Below are 12,593 nucleotides of genomic sequence, written 5' to 3' on the forward strand. Positions count from 1 at the left end.
TGCTTGTATATGTCAGACACCAGCTGTAATCCTATGTTTGGCATTGATCTAGGAAGTCAAGAATCTCAGTCTGCTAATATCTTGGGTGTTATTTTTTCCTATGATTCTATAAGCCAATGTGTATTATAAAGATAGGATCTGTAGATAGAAGATGTATTTCCTAAAGGAAATATAAAGAAAAACAGCAGAAACCAATTTTATGCTCAAACTAGATCTCTAAGGTAGTTTTTGGGATTGGGGATAGTTGGTACCAAAGGAGAGTAAGGTAATTTTTAACTACTTGCAAACATGACTGCCCTCTCCATATAGTAGAATCTTACAATGGGTAACATCTGAAAATTGTTTTCATTTTAGAGAGACCGAATGTTTTAGTTACTGGCCGTCACAGAGGAGAGGATAGAAATAACCAGCCCAAGATTGTTATTTATTTATTTATTTATTCATTCATTCATTCATTCATTCATTCATTCATTCATTTATTTATTTATTTATTTAGAAGATTTACTTATGTATTTATTTGAGAGCCAGGGGTGGGGAGGGGGGGAAGAAGGGGCAGAGGGAGAGAATATCCAAGTGGACTCCCACTGATAACGGAGGCTGAAGCAGGGCTTGATCCCACAAGCCAAGAGATCAGAACCTGAGCCAAATCCAAGAGTCGGATACTTAACTGACTGAGCCACCCATGTACCCCAGCGCAGGATTTTTAAAAGCCTGTTTGACTAGAGGTCAGAAACTGGGAGAAGGAAATAGTTTATTACCTGGGGGCTGTTGGGCAATTGCCTGAAGAGTCTCCAGCATTAACTTGAACTTAATACCTTCAGGTCAGGGAAGGGAGTAGTCATGGACTACTTGCCATCCTGTATTATTGCTTCGTACGATGGGCAATTACCTGGCCTATCTTGTGGGGTACAGTGGATGAGGCAGGAAGAAACATGTCCATAGGATCCAGAGAGATAGGTCCACTGGCAAACTTTAGTAGGTTGCATACAGTTTTATGAGCTTGTCGTGGAGTGTGTGTAAATTCCCATGTGTGCCCACACCCTGATAATGACTGATACCTTCGAAGAGATAGAACGCCACAGATGTTTAATTGTATTTCACCCATAATTTGTGGTCCACATGACTTCATTGTATATGAGCTGATTTATAAGCTATAAAGCATAATGCAAATGAGAAGTGGTATTTATTATTTGTATTCTTTCTGCTTCTTGGCTGAGTTCCAGGGAGGTTTCTGTATCCAAGGGAGGATTCAGAGGAGACAAAGAGAACAGAGAGCAAAGAACTTACATAATCATAGAGCAGTTTTATAGTTTTAAGATTTGGCGTTTATAAATAATGGCCCTCCTGAACATTCTTCTTGAAGTCAGAATTTGGACCCAGATAAATTGGACACATATCTCAATGGAGGGCACTAGTCCATGTCTTTGTGCTGATTTAAAATGTCAGTGACTGACTTCGACCATGTCAGTATCTGAAAGTTTAACAGTAGACATTTTTTGCAAACTCCCTTTATTTAAATTGAATGGAATTCATTTGGAATCTGGTACCAGAAACTGGACAGAAGCTCATGCCACATCAGACTCTCCTGGTAGATAATGGTAAGGCTTGAGGTATTCCAGACAACAATCCGGATCTAGGTAACAGGCACTGTTTATAACAGGATGCTGGTCCGCCATCCCTTATTATACCTACCCAGTTTATTTTGTTGATTGGATTATGAATGTGGAGGGGCCCATTTCGTTATTATTGCCTTAATGACTTTTAGTTTAATAGTTATTGTAAATGAGATTTGAATCAGTAGCTGGATTATATATATATATATATATATATATATATATATATGTATATGTATATATATATAAATAATATATATATGAATATATATTATATATATATCTATATAGATATGTATCTTTCTCAATCAGAACTGGGAGACTTTTTTCCCCTAAACATAGAGGAAATGCCTTTGCTGTGTTTCTGAGTTTAACAAGAAAGAGGACCTGAGGAGAGAAAGATGCCCCCTGAAGTTAAACAGGTTACCAGAAACTGCCCTGACTGGTGGACTGGAATTGCTTCTCACTTTCCTAAGGCAAAGGTCATCAGCCATCATCTGGCACTGTCCCAGTCCCTAGACAGTCTTGGAAAAAAGGACACAGTCACTGCTCTTTATGTTAACACCACTTGATAATACGAGTGCCGGCAAAAAAGTAAATGACATATGAATACTTCAGCAAGAAGGGGAACTGGAACCTTCTGGGGAGGCCTATCTTCAGGTGATTTCCAACTGGTTTTGAGTGTAAAGGAGAGCTCTTGCTCATGCAGGGTAGGTAGGAGGGACGGTTCCGGCAGAATGGAGGGAAGAATCCGCATTGCTGGGCCATAGGTGAGGGGGCTGTCCGGAAAGCAGAAGGAAGGAGCAAGGACTAGCTGGATTATGTGTCTTGGCCTGAAGAGGTGCTTTGAAACTGCTGGAGCTACTAACGCTCTTGGGAATCAAGACTCAGTGTACAGACTGAACTCTGACCCTCACCGTGCAGCAGCCTGCCTGGGAAAATCACCCATGCTCTCCGATAAGATGCTCAGGAAGGCAACCAACAAGCTTGTAGGAAGTCCGACAGCTCTCTCCAGTAACAACAACCCAGGAAGCTAAACACTAACCTCTGTAACAATCAGTCCCAAATGGGCAGGACATGATTAATAACAGACAGCTTCCCTATTTTACCTCCACTTCCAACTAAGAACCTTTAGAGAAAGCTAAATAGGCAACCCCACTCCCCAACCACATAGGGCAACCCGTTTCTAGTTAGCCTGACTCCTGCTTCCCCACGCCGGCAACCTCCAACCAGGGCGCTCCTGCAGCCTTCCCTCTCTTTCATTGTACAACTTTCCTCACTCTTCTGCCTACCTTGGAATGTCTGCCCAAATGCAAGGGACAGAGGCTGACAAACTTGCAAACAGCCTTTGCTTTTCTCATTGGGTTGGTCTTCACTTATTTCCACAGGATTACTGCCGCTGCTGGGTCGGATTCACTCGCTGTGTAGCTTTACCTTGTGTCTCTGTTTTTACTTTAACAAGCATCGTTTGTCCTTTGCTTGGCATTTTGCCAAGAGAAATAATAGAAACAGATAAACAGCAATGCCAACGGGAGTCTGCTGTTTGAGGGTCACTAGGAAATGCTGTTGAGTGTCTCCCTTTATGTAGGGTGGCAAGAACATGGGCTCTAAGGGAACCGGCAGTGGGAGACAGTGCTGTTGTGATGTGATCTGAATAGCTCTTTAATTTTCAGGGACCGCTAAGGGGGAATTCAACTCCTCTTGGATCAGTAATCAGTAGTTGACTTACCCTGCACTTAGTAGTACATCCTAGTCTTTATAAAAGTTTTACTATCTTAAGAGCGGCTCCAAAGAAAGATACTGTGGTTCAACAGTGGCTAATGGTTGGGAACTATCAGCGGCATGGAAGTTAATTATATATGTTCTACTGAATGGCCCCTCTGAAAACCACATTTGCTTCATGATTTGGGGCCATACTTGCTTATCCTGCTTTCTAATTTGCTGAGTCTCAGCTACGTATGCCTAATGGTAATACAGGAAAATCATCATCTATTGACTGAAAGAAGAATTCCAGTTTGTTCTCGAGTTTTCCTTTTATAACTCTAATATGTGCATTGCTAAAAACCCTAGTTCCAGCCTCCAGATGTTGGGGTTGAAGCTGCTTTTCTGTGCTTGGGAACAGTAAGTTAATAGGTAATACAGTAAATACAACTATCTGAGAAGAAATCCTGACATCTATTTCCTTATGCCCTATGGTCACATCATGTATTTGACACGCTGCCGTTGCAGAGCCAACTACGATTATGTTGTGGACAAAGCAAGTGGGAAGTTAGGCTCCTTGGCTTGCATTCGAAGCTTCTTCAACCCTCTCAGCTTAACTTCTTGGCATTATCTTCCTAGGGAACCTCCCTTCTAGGCACACCATATTTGCTCCCAGGGTTTTGCTTATGTTCCATTCTTCCCCGCTGTGCTCACCGCCCCCACCTGCACCTGCCCAAAAGGTTCCTTGTTTCTAAAAGCCCAGCTCAGATACTGCGTGCTTTTTGACATTTCTGTGATTGCCCTGGCAAGAATCGATCTTTTACCTCTTAATTCTCATGGTGGTTATCATTGTCTGGACCACTCAGAGTGCCCGTCAGTGCACTCTTCTGTGTAACTGTCTTCATTTGTTCATTCGCTCTATAAGCTTTTACTGAATGCCCATTAAGTTCAAAGTTTTGCTCAAGGCAGGGGATCTCTCAGGGATTAAAATAGCGGAAGTTTTGCACTCTGGTAGAAAAGGCAATGAGCAAGATAAATAAACAAATACATAAAATAAACAATGTGTCAAGTGCCAGTAGGTGCTCATGAGAAGGTATAAAGCAGGAAAAGGCAGGTTACTGAAATTTGTGATAGGGTGAACAAAGAGGGTCTCACTGAGGAGATAATTTCTAATGGATTTGAGGGGAGCCAGGGAACAAGTTATGAAGGTATTCTCCTGCTATAGAAAGCTCTCTCCTCCCCATCCAAGTCCAAAGGTCCTGAGGTGGCTGCATATCTAGTCCAAAGGTCCTGAGGTGGTCCTGATGTGAAGATGACAGGAGAGTAGTGTGGCTGGAGCCAAATGCACTTGCTGAGGGGAAAGGATAAGTAATGGGAGGGGATGGTTGCCATGTAGAACCTTGTAGGTCATTGTCAGGATTTTGACTTCTATTCTGTGTGAGATGGGAAGCCACCGGAGGACTGTAGAGAGAGAAGTGACATGATCTGATTTGTTTTAAAAGATGCCCTCAGGGGTGCTTGGGTGTCTCAGTTGGTTTAGTGTCCGACTCTTGATTTCTTAGGTCATGGTCTTGGGGTCATGGTCTCAGGTCATGGTCTCTGGGCTGTGAGATCAAGCCCTGCATTGGGTTCTGCACTACGTGGGAAGTGTGCTGGAGATCCCCTCTACCTCCATCGCGCACTTTCTCTCTCTCTCTCTCTCTCTCTCTCTCTCTAATAAATAAATAAATAAATATTTAAAAGAAGCCCTCAGGCTACAGTGTTGAGAATAGGCTGCAGAGATGCGGGGAGGGGAGCTTGTAGGCTGAAGCAGGAGTGAGACTATTACAGTGGTCCAGGTGAGAGATGATGGGGACTTGAGCCAGAAGAATGGGGAGAGGTGATCAGATTCTGGGTATATTTTCATGGTAGAGCCAATAGGATTTCTCCAGGGATCAGATGGAGAAAAGGAGAGAGAGAGAATGGAATCAACAGTGATTCCAGGATTTTTGGCCAGAGCAATTGGGAGGATATTGCTGCCATTAACAGAAACTGGGAAGATGGTAGTAAGTGGGGGTGGGGGTGGTGGATGCTCATGAGCTCAGTTTTAAACATGTTCAGTTTGAGATGCTCCTTAGTCATCCATGTGCAGATGTCAAGTAGCTTGTGGCTTCGGAGGGGCAGAATGTCTTATGCCTCATGAGTCTTTGTGTCTAAGTTGTTGATTGCATGAATCAATTAATTAATGAACAGTGAGCAGTAATTCTGAATACAAGTTAGGGGGAATTTCTCATCCTGGACTGTGAGAGAGGAAAAACATTAATTAGGTTTTGGATAATTGTGAAGGTGGTATGTCTGAAAATGGGAAGATGATGAGATAGAAGGGACCAGGGGTGTTGTCTCTGTGCCAATGTCAGCAGCTTTGAAGACTTAGATCATGAAATGTTTATTTTCTTTTGTTTAAGAAGAGCCCATAACATCTTTACCCTCCCCCAAAGATGCCATCAGGCCTCAGGATGTATGCTGTCGTTGCTGAAGGCATCGTCATCATCATTATTATTACCAGTGGCAGCCCCTATCCTGTGCCCTGTATATAATAGTAGATTCAGTCTGATATTAAGAGTCCAGATTCTGGGGCACCTGGGTGGCTCAGCTGGTTAAGTGTCTGCCTTCTGCTCATGTCATGATCCTAGGGTCCTGGGATTGAGTTCCACCTAGGGCTCCTTGCTCTGTGTGGAGTCCGCTTCTCCCTCTGCCCCTGCCTCTCACTTTCTCGCTTTCAAGAGTAAATAAATAAAATCTTAAAACAAAAAAAAAGGAGTTCATATTCTGGAATTTTTGAATTATGCTTCTACTGTTTATAAGTTGTAAAACTTTTAGCAAGTTACTTAACCTTCCCGTTTCAGTTCTCTAACCTATAAATTGGGAGTAATATTAGTACCTATCTCAGCGAGTTGTTGTGAGAATTAAATTGTTAATATATATTAAAGTGTTTAGAATGATCTGGCACATAGTGAGTCCTATATGTAATAGGTATTATTTTTATATCAAGCACTGTCAGATATATACTGGGTGCCATGACGAACATTGAACTTGACATAATTTCTGGCTGTGGATCTATTGATGGGAATTGAGACAGATTATTTCACAGGGCAAGAAGAAAATGAGTTAGAAAGCTCACTCAACTCAGAACTACTGGTGGGAAGTTCAGAAATGAACCAGAAATAGTTTTAACCTCCCATCCAATTTGATTTCCACCAACCACTTAAGTGGCAAAGTAAATGAATTGAAGGTCTCAGAGGGCCATAATTTCAATATTTGAGCCATTGTCACACAGAACAGGAAACTACAATGCTGGCCACGTTTTCTGGATGCCAGGCCACGGAGTACCCAGACTCGTGCCACTCTGCAGAATGGCTCTCCAGAAAAATGGGGAAACCTCTCTCTCTGTCCCAGGGCTAGACCCTGGTAGGAGCATACAAACAGGGGAGTAAGAAGACAGACTGTCTGCCAAAGCTCTCCCCATCTTCTGTGAGCACAGCAGATGAAAGGAAGATATTAGGAGAAGAAAAGTGAGTGTCTTCTTCTTGGGGAAGAAGATTAGCAGACAGCGATGTGGTTTCTTGTTCTACGCTGTAGTTGTTCAGATATTGAAATTATGGCTCCCTGAGACCTTTCCTTGCCTTGCTGCTTAACGTGCTATGTGAAAACCAAGACTATTCCTCGGGGACTCATTGACGGACTGATTCCCAAATGAAGAAACAAATCAAATAAGCACCACTCCAGCACTGACCGCGTGTCGCTGATATGTCAGGAAAGATACCATGCTGTAGAGATTATTTTTTCCTGGCTGAAGGATAGTTTCTTCCTGTGGTTTGTTGACTTGAAAAAAGTAACCTTTATTATGAGAGACCCCAAAGAAACAAAGATATCTTAGGAGGACTGATTCATTCAGTAAATGGTTCTGTGTGCCAAGCACTGTGCTAGAAGCTGGGGCAGAAGAAGAACCAGACCCTGCTTCAGGAGCTTATAGACCTCCACAGAGAGAAGCAGGGAGTTCGTCCAGCCTCTTGATTTAGTGGAGTGCGTGCACAGAACAACACCTAACTCATTTTCAAGGAGTTCAAGGGTATTTGCCCTGAGTCATAGGATGAGTAGGAGTTGCAAGATTTGGGGTAGAGGTGAAAGGCAGAGTTATATAATCTAAACTAGCCCCGAGGAAACTCTGTCATCTCAGTGGCCTCCTGAGCTCAGATCCAATTTTAGAAACTGAACCTAGTGTTAGGCCACGAAGCTGAACTCACCCCACCTGGTCAGCAGGGGCAGGTGCTGTTGTTACCCAAAAGAGCTTGGAGGTTAACTTGGTGCTGTAAGCTGGGTCTGTGCTGGCCGGAGCTCTCCCTGGGAGAGTGGAATTTAATTGGTGCTTTTTTTCAGTGCCCTTATAAAGGGTGACTCCTGGGCCCCCAGAAATAGAAAGCGTCCTAACTCCTAAATGACTGGCAAGCAGGGACCTGAATCACACCCAGCACTTGGGCTAATAGAGATGCCCAGCAAGTACAATATGTTTGGGGCTTTTTCCCAGTATCAAATGAAGCGGCCCTAGATGCATGGGAACAGGAGTAGCTGTTCCTTGTGTCAACAAGGCGGCTCTGTGTGTGTGTGTGTGTGTGTGTGTGTGTGTGTGTGTGTGTAACTAAAGAAATGCCGCTCACTTACTGGTCTGGCTAAACTTCAAAACTCTGTGTGTTTTTTTTTTCCTCCTCCCAGGAACATTTTGTTCATGTTGGTGGTTAAAAGGGGGCAGCTTTCACATAGAAGTACAGCAGGAAGTATTTAAGTTGGTTAAAAGGAAGGACTCTTTGGTAGAATGATTGAGTGCAGGACTGGGTTCCCAGGGGGATTATGGAGTCCAATTTTTATTCATGGACTTTCCTATTAAATAACTCAAATAATAAGGGTGGCAAGGCATTTTAGCCCACGTCACTACTTTTTTAAAGGCCTGCGCTTTGGGATTCAGAGGAAACGGGAGTGACTTGTGACAAGGAGGACCCAAGGCAGCTTCATGGGGATGAGCTGGCCTTGAAATTGGGGTCAGACATGGAAAGAAGATTGGGGAGGGCAGTACACAGACAGGTGGAGTGAAGGGATTGGGGGCGGGAAAGCACTAGGGACAAGTGGAATGGAGCACGGAGGGAGACTTGGAAAGTGGTGTCTGAAGGGGGCTCCTGGAGGATAATATTAGCAGAGTATGTAAGAGCTGGATTATGGAAAGCGTGGAAGACTTGTCCAGATTTTTATCTGTCAATCTGAAATTGTCAGGAGGCAATAATTAAGCAAGAGTGTTTTATTTGGGATCAAAGAATTGCAATTCGGGTTACACAGGCAACCCAAATCGTGTCTAGGGACACTAGAGAGCAAAAGTTGGGGATTTTTAAAGCAAAAACAGAATGCTCATATGCACTGCTAATAAAGAATTTTTGATTGGGGTTGGTGGCAGAAAGCTAGTCTTGGCAGGGATATATGTGGTTGCTGAGTCTATCACTAAGCAAACTCTCTTATGGTGGCAAGTTGCAGGTGTTGGGGCTCAGCCCCTGGAGTTATTTGCAGTTTGGCCCAGTTCAAAGGTGTGCTGTTCCACCAGTGAGGACGTGCATAAGGCCCATCTCCTTAATGACTCCAGGCTCGGTTTTAAAATCCCGTGACACAAGTGACCCCTTTTTTCACCTTTCCTCACCTGACCTCCTTTCACCTTTCACATACTCAGTAGGCAACTACAAGCCTTTTTTTTTTTTTAAAGAGTTTATTTATTTGTCAGAGAGAGAGAAAGAGAGCACACAAGCACGCAGAGTGGCAGGCAGAGGCAGAGAGAAAAGCAGGCTTCCGGCCGAGCAAGGAGCCCGATGTGGAACTCGATTCCATGACCCTGCGATCATGACCTGAGCTGAAGGTAGCAGCTTAACCGACTGAGCCACTCTGGGGTCCTTTTTTCAGGTTTTTTGAGCAGGAAAAGGAAATGATGGACAGTGTGCTTTAGAGATCATGGTCTTTTACAGACTTAAACTTTTAGGGAACTCACAGTTCTGTCATTTAGTATTTCTCAAACTCTAGTGGCATGAGAATCATCGCAGGAGGGAGTGCTTGTTAAAATTCAGTCTCTGAGGGCCCCGCTCCTAGAAGTTCTCAGGTGGAAGTTCCGGGTGGGGTTGGGAATCTGCAGTTAAACTCTGCCCCTGGTGATCCTGGTACCACTGGTGAAAGACCCACACTGGGAGAGCTCGGCTGGCCTCCTGGGAGATGCTGTGTAAGGACCCTAAGTGTGAAGCCTCAGGTGAAGCCTTGGAGAAGCACTGAGAAAGAGGGTCAGCTCTAGAACACTCTCAGACCCAGAAAGCAGAAAGCCAATTTTTTTTTTTTTTTCTTTCAGGAAGCCAACTTTTAAAGTCATACCAATCCAGTAGGAACTCACTTCCCCATTCTGTTGCCCTCCCTACACTCCAATCTTGGAGGGCCTTGGAGTCTCTAAAGGAAGAAGGTCAAAGTGATCACACCCTGTTCCCTGGACAGTAAACCTTGGCTGGGTGTTGTGTGGGTAAATATTGAAGCAGTGCACCACTGTTTTTTTTTTTTAAAGATTTTATTTATTTGACAGAGAGAGATCACAAGTAGGCAGAGAGGCAGGCAGAGCGAGCGAGAGAGAGGGAAGCAGGCTCCCTGCCAAGCAGAGAGCCCAATGTGGGACTCGATCCCAGGACCCCTGAGATCATCACCTGAGCCGAGCCAGGGGCTTAACCCACTGGGCCACCCAGGCACCCTGCACCACTGTTTTTTAAGCAGCACACCAAGTCCCGAGGGAGGAAGCCCTGCCTTACAGCATTTGCCTCTTCCCTGTGATATAACACTCCCAGCATGGCCATCCCAGGCCACAGGTTATCCATGTGATGTCACTGAGCACAGACTGTGAGCCCGATGGGAGCCTGAGCCAGCTCACACCGAGTGTTCCTAGCCTGAAATCACACTCAAGCTGGCACGGAGGGGCAGAACTATCTAAAAATGAGACTGAGTTGCTGAAAAGCATATGGTTTTGCCCTGGGCTTTATTATTTAAAGTGCCCATAGGGCTTCCCATTACTGCCCAAGTTTCCACCCAGTGGCAGGGGGGAAAAACCGAGCAGATTTCAGTTTAGGGAGAGTAAGAGACAAAGATAAAATCGTATTTGGTTATATCCTAAAGATGTTGCCTGTTCGATGTATGGGTTACATTGGGAACTTTGTTTGTTTGTTTAAAGATTTCATTTACTTATTTGAGAGACAGTGAAAATGCATGAGAGGAGAGAGTAAGAGGGAGAAGCAGACTCCCGGCTGAACAGAAGCCACACAAGTGCCCCACCTAGGGAACTTTTATCTTAAAAACTTGCAAGACGCTTTTTAAAAAGATTACTGTCAAATGTGAATACACAACTGAAAGGTACATGAGAAATCACAGTCCTTAACTGAGAACCACAGGATGTAAGCTATTCTGTAATTGATGAGGTTTGCTTTGGAGATTTTTTAGTGTTCCCAGACGTCCCCAAAAGAAAACTATCTCACTGATTAAAAAACCAACGAAACTGTTCAAAGATGCAAAGATAGTACAGGAAGAACCACCAGAGACTGGGATAAGACCCATCTCATAAGTACAATGTGAGGATTAAGTGAGCAGACATATTTGTGTCTAATACCCACAGTAGGTCTGCAGGCAGTGGGCTCTAGTTTCTCGTCGGCACTTCATGCAGTTCCAGAGACGCTGGGTTACGTTTACTCCCTGTGAGGGAGCTTCACCTGTGCTCGTAAGTGCTAGGCGGAATAGTTCCTATTTCGGGTCTCTCGTTGCCCCTCCCCCTTGCCGCTGAATGTCACAACTGAAGCCTTAGAGAGCCTCAGTTAGTTCGGGGAGAGAGCCAGGACCTGCAAAGTTCCTTTGGCAGGTGGGGGGAGTGGGCTTTTCAGTGGACCCTCAAGTGTCCGCCGCCTGGCAAAAACAGTTTCTGTGTGGCCTAAGCCACAACGAGGACCCCAGAACCGTAGCTCTCCCACCCCGGCTATCCCGAATAACTGACTCTTTGGACTCCCCCAATGCAAACAGTAGATGGCTAACGCGTACACTGCTCCCAGTGAAATGCTCCTTCAGCCCCAGACAGGTTCGGAAACCACAACGAATTCCATCCACCACGACTGCCTGCGGGAGAGGGGCTTCCTCCAGGTTCTTCAGCTACTTTTAAAAACCACCGTCGCCTGCTTTGGGTGACACAGGTCCTGCCTTTTGTCGTTGAGTCAACAGATCCGGAAACGCTGCGGGCTTCCAGGCAGCCCTCGTTATCGCTTCTGGAGAGGAAAGAGCAACTTTCCCGGGCCGGGCCGGGGCACAGGAGGACCCCGGGGGCGGCCGGCGGGCGCGCAGCGCGTCCCGGGGCGGAGGCTCCGCGCGGCTGCTCCGCGGCCGGGGCGGTTGCTCGGCGGCCGGGACACCGGCTCCGGCCTGGCCTCCGCTGGGGCGGTGTGACGACCCCGCGCGGCCCCGGTTTCTCATTCCCGAGCCTAACCCTCAAACACCAGTCCTGTCGCGTTCTGAGGGGTTTCCTGTGCGGAATGAAGAACAATGACTCATCCAGTCGAGGGTCTACTCGGGTGTAGACGCGGCATCTAGAACCAGGGGACTGCATGAGATCACAGAGGACGCGAGGGTGGGAAGGTTCCGCAGCCCGGGAGCGGAGTAGAGCAGGGCCATAAGGGGTTAAGGACGCCTCAGGATCCCCGCAGGCGCAGAAGCAAGCCTGAAGCCGGAGGCTTCGGGAGGCGGCGGGCGGAAGAGGCTCTGAACGACTCAATTTACCTAGACTTGCAGCTATGCTCGTCGTCTCCCACATGGTCTAGCGGTTAGGATTCCTGGTTTTCACCCAGGCGGCCCGGGTTCGACTCCCGGTGTGGGAACGCCTGACTTTTTAGGAAAAAAAGAAACCAATTTAGGCCCTCCTCAACCAGCAGAAGGCTGGTGTTTTTAGAAAAACCTATAACCCAATTTCAGAGCAGCTAGGAAGCTGGGGCCTGACGGGAATCAGGGCCTCCCTCCCCAAACCCGGCGCCGCCGGCGGAAGCCGGCGGCAAGGCAGTAGCTGCGACGGTGAGGAAGTTAGCTTTTGAAATGGGGGATTTAAATCCGAGTGAAGAAGATGGGTCTCGTGCTAAAGTACGTTCCAGCAGGTACTACTGATGTAATTGCCCCTTGTTCTGTGGACATGGAGCAGATAACCAAAAAGTGTTC

The 12,593-nt window shown here is 45.8% G+C and overlaps 1 non-coding gene across 1 annotated transcript; it reads left to right on the forward strand.

Moving 5' to 3' along the window:
* The first annotated feature begins 12,190 nt into the window (after positions 1–12,190).
* Positions 12,191–12,262, forward strand: TRNAE-UUC (transfer RNA glutamic acid (anticodon UUC)). The gene has a single exon. It is a non-coding gene; the product is annotated as a tRNA-Glu (tRNA).
* Positions 12,263–12,593: the final 331 nt, after the last annotated feature.

The sequence above is a fragment of the Lutra lutra genome, chromosome 3 (assembly GCF_902655055.1).
Source record: "Lutra lutra chromosome 3, mLutLut1.2, whole genome shotgun sequence".
NCBI lineage: Eukaryota > Metazoa > Chordata > Mammalia > Carnivora > Mustelidae > Lutra > Lutra lutra.